We start from the raw sequence: 6,317 nt of genomic DNA, 5'->3' as shown, positions 1-6,317 counted from the left end.
TTATTACTACCGTTGACAAAATTGTTTCCATGTTTTCAAAATAAAAAGCTCTAGCACATGAGTAATCCCTGCTTCCCTCTGCGAAGGGCCTTTCTTTTACTTTATGTTGAGTCAGTTTACCTACTTCTTTCCATCTTAAGAGCAAGCACTTGTGTCAACTGTGTGCATTGATTCTTACATACTTGCTTATTTTCACTCATCATATTACTTTGTGTTGACAATTATCCATGAGATATACATGTTGAAAGTTGAAAGCAACTGCTGAAACTTAAATCTTCCTTTGTGTTGCTTCAAAACCTTCTATTAAGAATCTATTGCTTTATGAGTTAACTCTTATGCAAGACTTATTGATGCTTGTCTTGAAAGTACTATTCATGAAAAGTCTTTGCTATATGATTCAGTTGTTTAGTCATTATCTTTACCATTGCTTTGAATTACTTCATTCATCTCATATGCTTTACAATAGTATTGATCAAGATTATGATGGTAGCATGTCACTTCAGAAATTATCCTTTTTACCGTTTACCTACTCGAGGGCGAGTAGGAACTAAGCTTGGGGATGCTTGATACGTCTCAAACGTATTTATAATTTCTTATGTTCCATGCTAGTTTTATGACAATACTCACATGTTTTATATACACTTTATATCGTTTTTATGCATTTTCCGGAACTAACCTATTAACAAGATGCCGCAGTGCCAGTTCTTTTTTTTTGCTGTTTTTGGTTTCAGAAATTCTACACGGGAAATATTCTCGGAATTGGACCCCACGAAGACGGAAGTCAATATTTTGCCGAGACGGACCCGGAGAGCCAGAGAAGGGCCGGAGGGGGGGCAAGGGGGCCCACACCATACCTAGGCGCGGGCCCCTCCCTGGCCGCGCCACCAGGTGGGGAGGCCACCCCCTGGCTCCTCCGACTCCGCCCTTTCGCCTATATATTCTGTCCGTCACGAAAACCCTACCACAACCAACGATATTCCACGAAGAGTTCCGTAGCCACCGCCATCGCGAAGACAAGTTTCGGGGGACAGAAGTCTCCGTTCCGGCACGCCACCGGGACGGGGAATTGCCCCCGGAGTCATCTCCATCGACACCACCGCCATCTTCATCGTCATTGCTGTCTCCCATGATGAGGAGGGAGTAGTTCTCCCCCGAGGCTGAGGGCTCTACCAGTAGCTATGTGGTTCATCTCTCTCTCCCATGGTGTGATCTTTATGTGATCATGAGCTTTTTATCACTATTAATCTATGTGCTACTCTAGTGATGTTATTAAAGTAGTCTATTCCTCCTCCATGATGTAAAGTTGACAGTGTGCGCATCATGTAGTACTTGGCGTAGGTTATGATTGTAATCTCTTGTAGATTATGAAGTCAACTATTACTATGATAGTATTGATGTGATCTATTCCCCCTTTCATAGCTATTGGTGACAGTGTGTATGCTATGATAGTACTCGGTCTAAATTGCAACGGTCTATTACGCACTCTAGAGGTTACTTTAATATGAACTCCAGAAGTTGTGGAGCTTGTTTACTCCGGCTTGAGGTGTGCTTTTGTAGCCCTACACAATGAATGGTGTTTGTTATCCAACAAGAGGGTGTTTGAGAGTAGCATTTATTTATTCAGTTATGTGATCATTGTTGAGAGTGTCCACTAGTGAAAGTATGATCCCTAGGCCTTGTTTCTAAGCATTGAAACACCGTTTCCAACAAGTTCTGCTACATGTTCGCTTGCTGCCATTTTTATTTCAGATTGCAATTACTACTTACAATCATCCATATTACTTGTAATTCACTATCTCTTCGCCGAACTAGTGCACCTATACATCTGACAAGTGTATTAGGTGTGTTGGGGACACAAGAGGCTTCTTGTTTCTTAATTGCAGGGTTGCTTGTGAGGGATATCTTTGACCTCTACCTCCCTGAGTTCGATAAACCTTGGGTGATTCACTTAAGGGAAACTTGCTGCTGTTCTACAAACCTCTGCTCTTGGAGGCCCAACACTGTCTACAGGAATAGAAGCGTGCGTAGAGATCACGCGGCTGGGCGGTGCCTAACGCAGTCGGGCGCACGCGTTGTGCTGCGCGGCTGTGGCGGGATTTGGTTTCTTCTCCGGTGACGGCGGGCCACGTTCGGGGACAAGGAATTGTCTGGCGGTTTCCTGGTGCTGTGGTGATGCTCAAGGTAGAAGAGGGGGTCCAGGTGAGGTCGTGGTCGATGGGGCGACGCGCGTATTGGCGCGCCCGTGGGCGGCGCCCATGCCAACCCTGGCATGCTCTGGACGTCGTGGGCACGACGTGTTCCGGTCGCTGCGGTGCTCCTCTCCAACCAAGGCTAGCCCAGGCATGCTCAGTAGAGCAAGGGGAAGCAGGGGGACAAGGTGGGCATGGCTAGAAGTGAGAGGGCTAGCTATGGCATGGTGTGTGCAAAACATGGCCAGCATGGGCATGGCATTGCCATGTATGGCCATGTCTAGGGTTAGGCAGTAGAGGCATTGTGTTGGAGGGGACAAGGAGACAAGGTAGGATCAAATGCAATCCAAATTTGGGCCAGAACAATGTTCTAAATAGTGGTTTGTGTCTTGTGTAAATTATGCCCACCAAGTGTTCGACACAATGGCCGCAAGAAGGAAATTTTTGAATTTTGGTTTGAATTTTGGTGGAGTTGTTCCGTATAATATTTGGCACACAATGGTGGTGGTGGGGTGCAAAATGGAATTTGTTTGTGAAAATTCAAATTTCGCACCATCTTGAATCTGCTTAAAAGTTCCAACTTTGCTTGAGCATAACTTTGAATTCAGCATGAATTTGCAGGGGTGGTCTTTACCAAAGTTGTTCACCTTGATGTGGTATTGGATGAGGTGCAAAGAGTTGGAATTGTTTGGTTTGAAAATGTCTTAATATAGAGGCTCAAAGTAGGCATCAGGTTAAAAATGGCAGTTTTGACCATTAGTGCATGTGAGCACAATTTGAATTCAAATTTGATTTGATTTGAGTTTCTTTGATTCCAAAAGTGTTTATAAGTGTTTAGTAGCCTTCTCCAACCAGTGGTGCAAGCCAAAATGGTCTAAGTTGAAGATTTTCAAAAATGGCATAAACCATATGTGAGGGTTTTGGGATTTTTTCTATTTTCTTTCTTTTCTTCCTCTTTGATTTTTCTTTGTGATCTTCAAAGGATCAAAGTTAGGGTTTTAAGTAGTAAGCATAAGCACACAAACAAACATCATGGCAATCTCATACAATAATGCACAAACCTTATGCATGGCATTATATGCAAATAAAAGTTTTTGTTGGTTCTAAATTTTGAATATTGGAAACTCCTTGTCTTCATTGATTTGAAATTTGGGATGTTACAAACCCTTCCCCCTTACAAAAGATCTCGTCCCGAGATCGTAAAGAAAACTAGGTACTAAAGAGATATGCGTATTCAGTCCTCATGTAGTCTTCTCGCTCCCAAGTGGCTTCGTCTTCGGTATGGTTGCTCCATTGAATCTTCAGGAACTTGATACTCCTGGTGCGGGTGGTTCTGAAAGCTTCTTCCAGGGTGCGAATAGGCACTTCCCGATACGTCAAGTCCTTGTTGATATCCACAGATCTGTGATCAATGTTCTTGAAAACCTCAGTCTTCTCGGGCACTTCCAAACACTTCCAGAGTAATGAGATGTGAAACACGTCGTGCACATCCAACATTTCTTCTGGTAGTTCCAGTTGGTAAGATACTTCTCCTCGGCAACTCAGAACTTTGAAGGGTCCGACATATCGGGGTGCAAGCTTTCCTTTGAGCTGGAATCTCTGCATTCCTTTAAGGGGGGATACTTTGAGATAGACAAAATCTCCGATCTCGAAGGTCATCTCTCGGCGTCTCTTGTCGGCGTAACTCTTCTGTCTTGACTGAGCAGTCTTGAGGTATTCACGGATCTTGTGCACCTTCTCTTCAGCTTCTCGAAGAACATCTGGTCCAAAGACTTGGCTCTCTCCGACTTCCGACCAATTCAGAGGGGTACGACACTTCCTTCCGTACAGGGCTTCAAAGGGGGCCATTTGCAAGCTGGCTTGATAACTGTTGTTGCACGAGAATTCTGCGTAAGGCAGGCAGTCTTCCCACTTAGATCCATATTCCAGTACACAGGCTCATAACATGTCTTCGAGTATCTGGTTGACTCTTTCAGTCTGTCCATCAGTCTGTGGGTGGTATGCTGTGCTGAAATTCAGCCGGGTTCCTAGTCCTTCATGTACCTTCTGCCAGAATCTTGAGGTGAATTGGGATCCTCTATCTGGCACAATTGTCTTCGGGGTTCCGTGCAGGGCAACTATTCTGGAGATGTATAACTCAGCTAGCTTTGGGCCTTGGTAGGTGGTCTTGACGGGGATGAAATGGGCTACCTTAGTTAATCTATCGACCACTACCCAAATAGAATCATTTCCTCTGCTTGATTTGGGCAATCCAGTGATAAAGTCCATTCCTACAGAATCCCACTTCCATTCCGGAATTTGCAGTGGCTGCAGCAATCCTGCGGGTCGCTGATGTTCCACCTTGACTCTCTGACAGATATCACACTTGGTGATGTAGCTTTCAATTTCTCTTTTCATTCCATGCCACCAGAATTGTTCCTTCAAGTCTTGATACATCTTGGTTCCTCCAGGATGAATGGAGTAAAGGGTGTCATGGGCTTCCTTCATGATGACTTGCTTCAACTCTGAATCTGCTGGCACACATAGGCGTCCGTTGTACCAGAGAACTCCTTCTTCATCTTCGGTAAATCTAGGTGCTTTCCCTGCAGCTATTTGGCTCTTGATTCTGTCAATGCTAGCATTTCCCTTCTGTGCTTCTTTGATCTGGATAATCAAGGTAGGCTGAAGCTTTATGCTGGCTAGGAATCCTTTACTAACTAGCTCCAGTTTAAACTTCTCAAATTCTTGATACAGGCTAGGTTGCTCTTCTGCGATCATGGAGTTCAACTGACACGACAGTCTACTCAGGGCATCCGCTACCACATTGGCCTTGCCGTGGTGGTAGTGAATTTCCATATCGTAATCCTTGATTAATTCTATCCATCTCCTCTGCCTCATATTCAGCTCCTTCTGTGTGAAAATGTACTTCAGGCTCTTGTGATCCGAATAGATCTCGCATCGATTACCCATGAGGTAATGACGCCAAACTTTCAGGGCTAAGACTACGACTGCTAGCTCTAAGTCATGGGTTGGATAATTCTGCTCATGTTGCTTCAGTTGCCTTGACAGGTATGATATCACCTTGCCTTCTTGCATCAGCACACGTCCAAGACCAATCTTGGAGGCGTCACAATAGACGTCAAATGGCTTGGTGATGTCCGGCATGATCAATATTGGGGCTGAGGTCAATCTGCTCTTGAGCTGTTGGAAACTCTCTTCACATTTACCAGTCCATTCAAACTTCTTATCCTTCTTCAACAGTTGAGTCATTGGTCTTGCTATGCTTGAAAATCCTTCAACAAATCTGCGGTAATATCCTGCTAATCCAACAAATGTGCGGACCTCGGTCTGAGTGGTTGGGACTTTCCATTCTGTAACGGTCTTGATCTTGGTGGGGTCTACGACAATTCCTCCTGCAGACAAGATATGTCCCAGGAATCCTACTTCCTTCAACCAAAACTCACATTTGCTAAACTTGGCATACAACTTGTGCTGTCTAAGGGTTTCTAGGATAATCTCCAAATGTTGCTCATGTTCTTCTTCGGATTTGGAGTAGATAAGGATGTCGTCAATGAAGACAACAACAAACTTATCCAAAAAGTTCATGAAGATCTTATTCATGAGGTTCATGAAATAAGTTGGGGCATTGGTTAATCCAAACGACATGACGTTGTACTCATACAACCCATATCTGGTGGTGAAGGCAGTTTTTGGGATATCCGTTGCACGAATCTTCAGTTGATGATAACCAGTCCTAAGATCAATCTTAGAGAATACTCTGGCACCGGTCAGCTGGTCAAACAGGTCTTCTATCTTGGGTAAGGGGTACTTGTTCTTGATGGTGACATCGTTAAGCTTACGGTAATCCGTACATAAACGAGTGGCACCGTCCTTCTTATCCACAAACAAAACTGGTGATCTCCAGGGTGAGGCACTTGGTTGGATCAAACCTTTGGCTAACATATCATCCATTTCCTTTTTCAGTTCCACTAGTTCTGTCGGGTTCATACTATAGGCTCTCTGGGCTATAGGTCCTGTTCCAGGGATTAACTCGATGATAAACTCGATATCCCGATCTAGGGGCATACCGGGTAGATCATCAGGAAACACATCAGGGTATCGACAGACGACCCTGATCTAATCCAAAGT

This window comes from Lolium perenne, chromosome 5, assembly GCF_019359855.2.
Source record: "Lolium perenne isolate Kyuss_39 chromosome 5, Kyuss_2.0, whole genome shotgun sequence".
NCBI lineage: Eukaryota > Viridiplantae > Streptophyta > Magnoliopsida > Poales > Poaceae > Lolium > Lolium perenne.
This window is presented reverse-complemented; position numbering follows the sequence as displayed.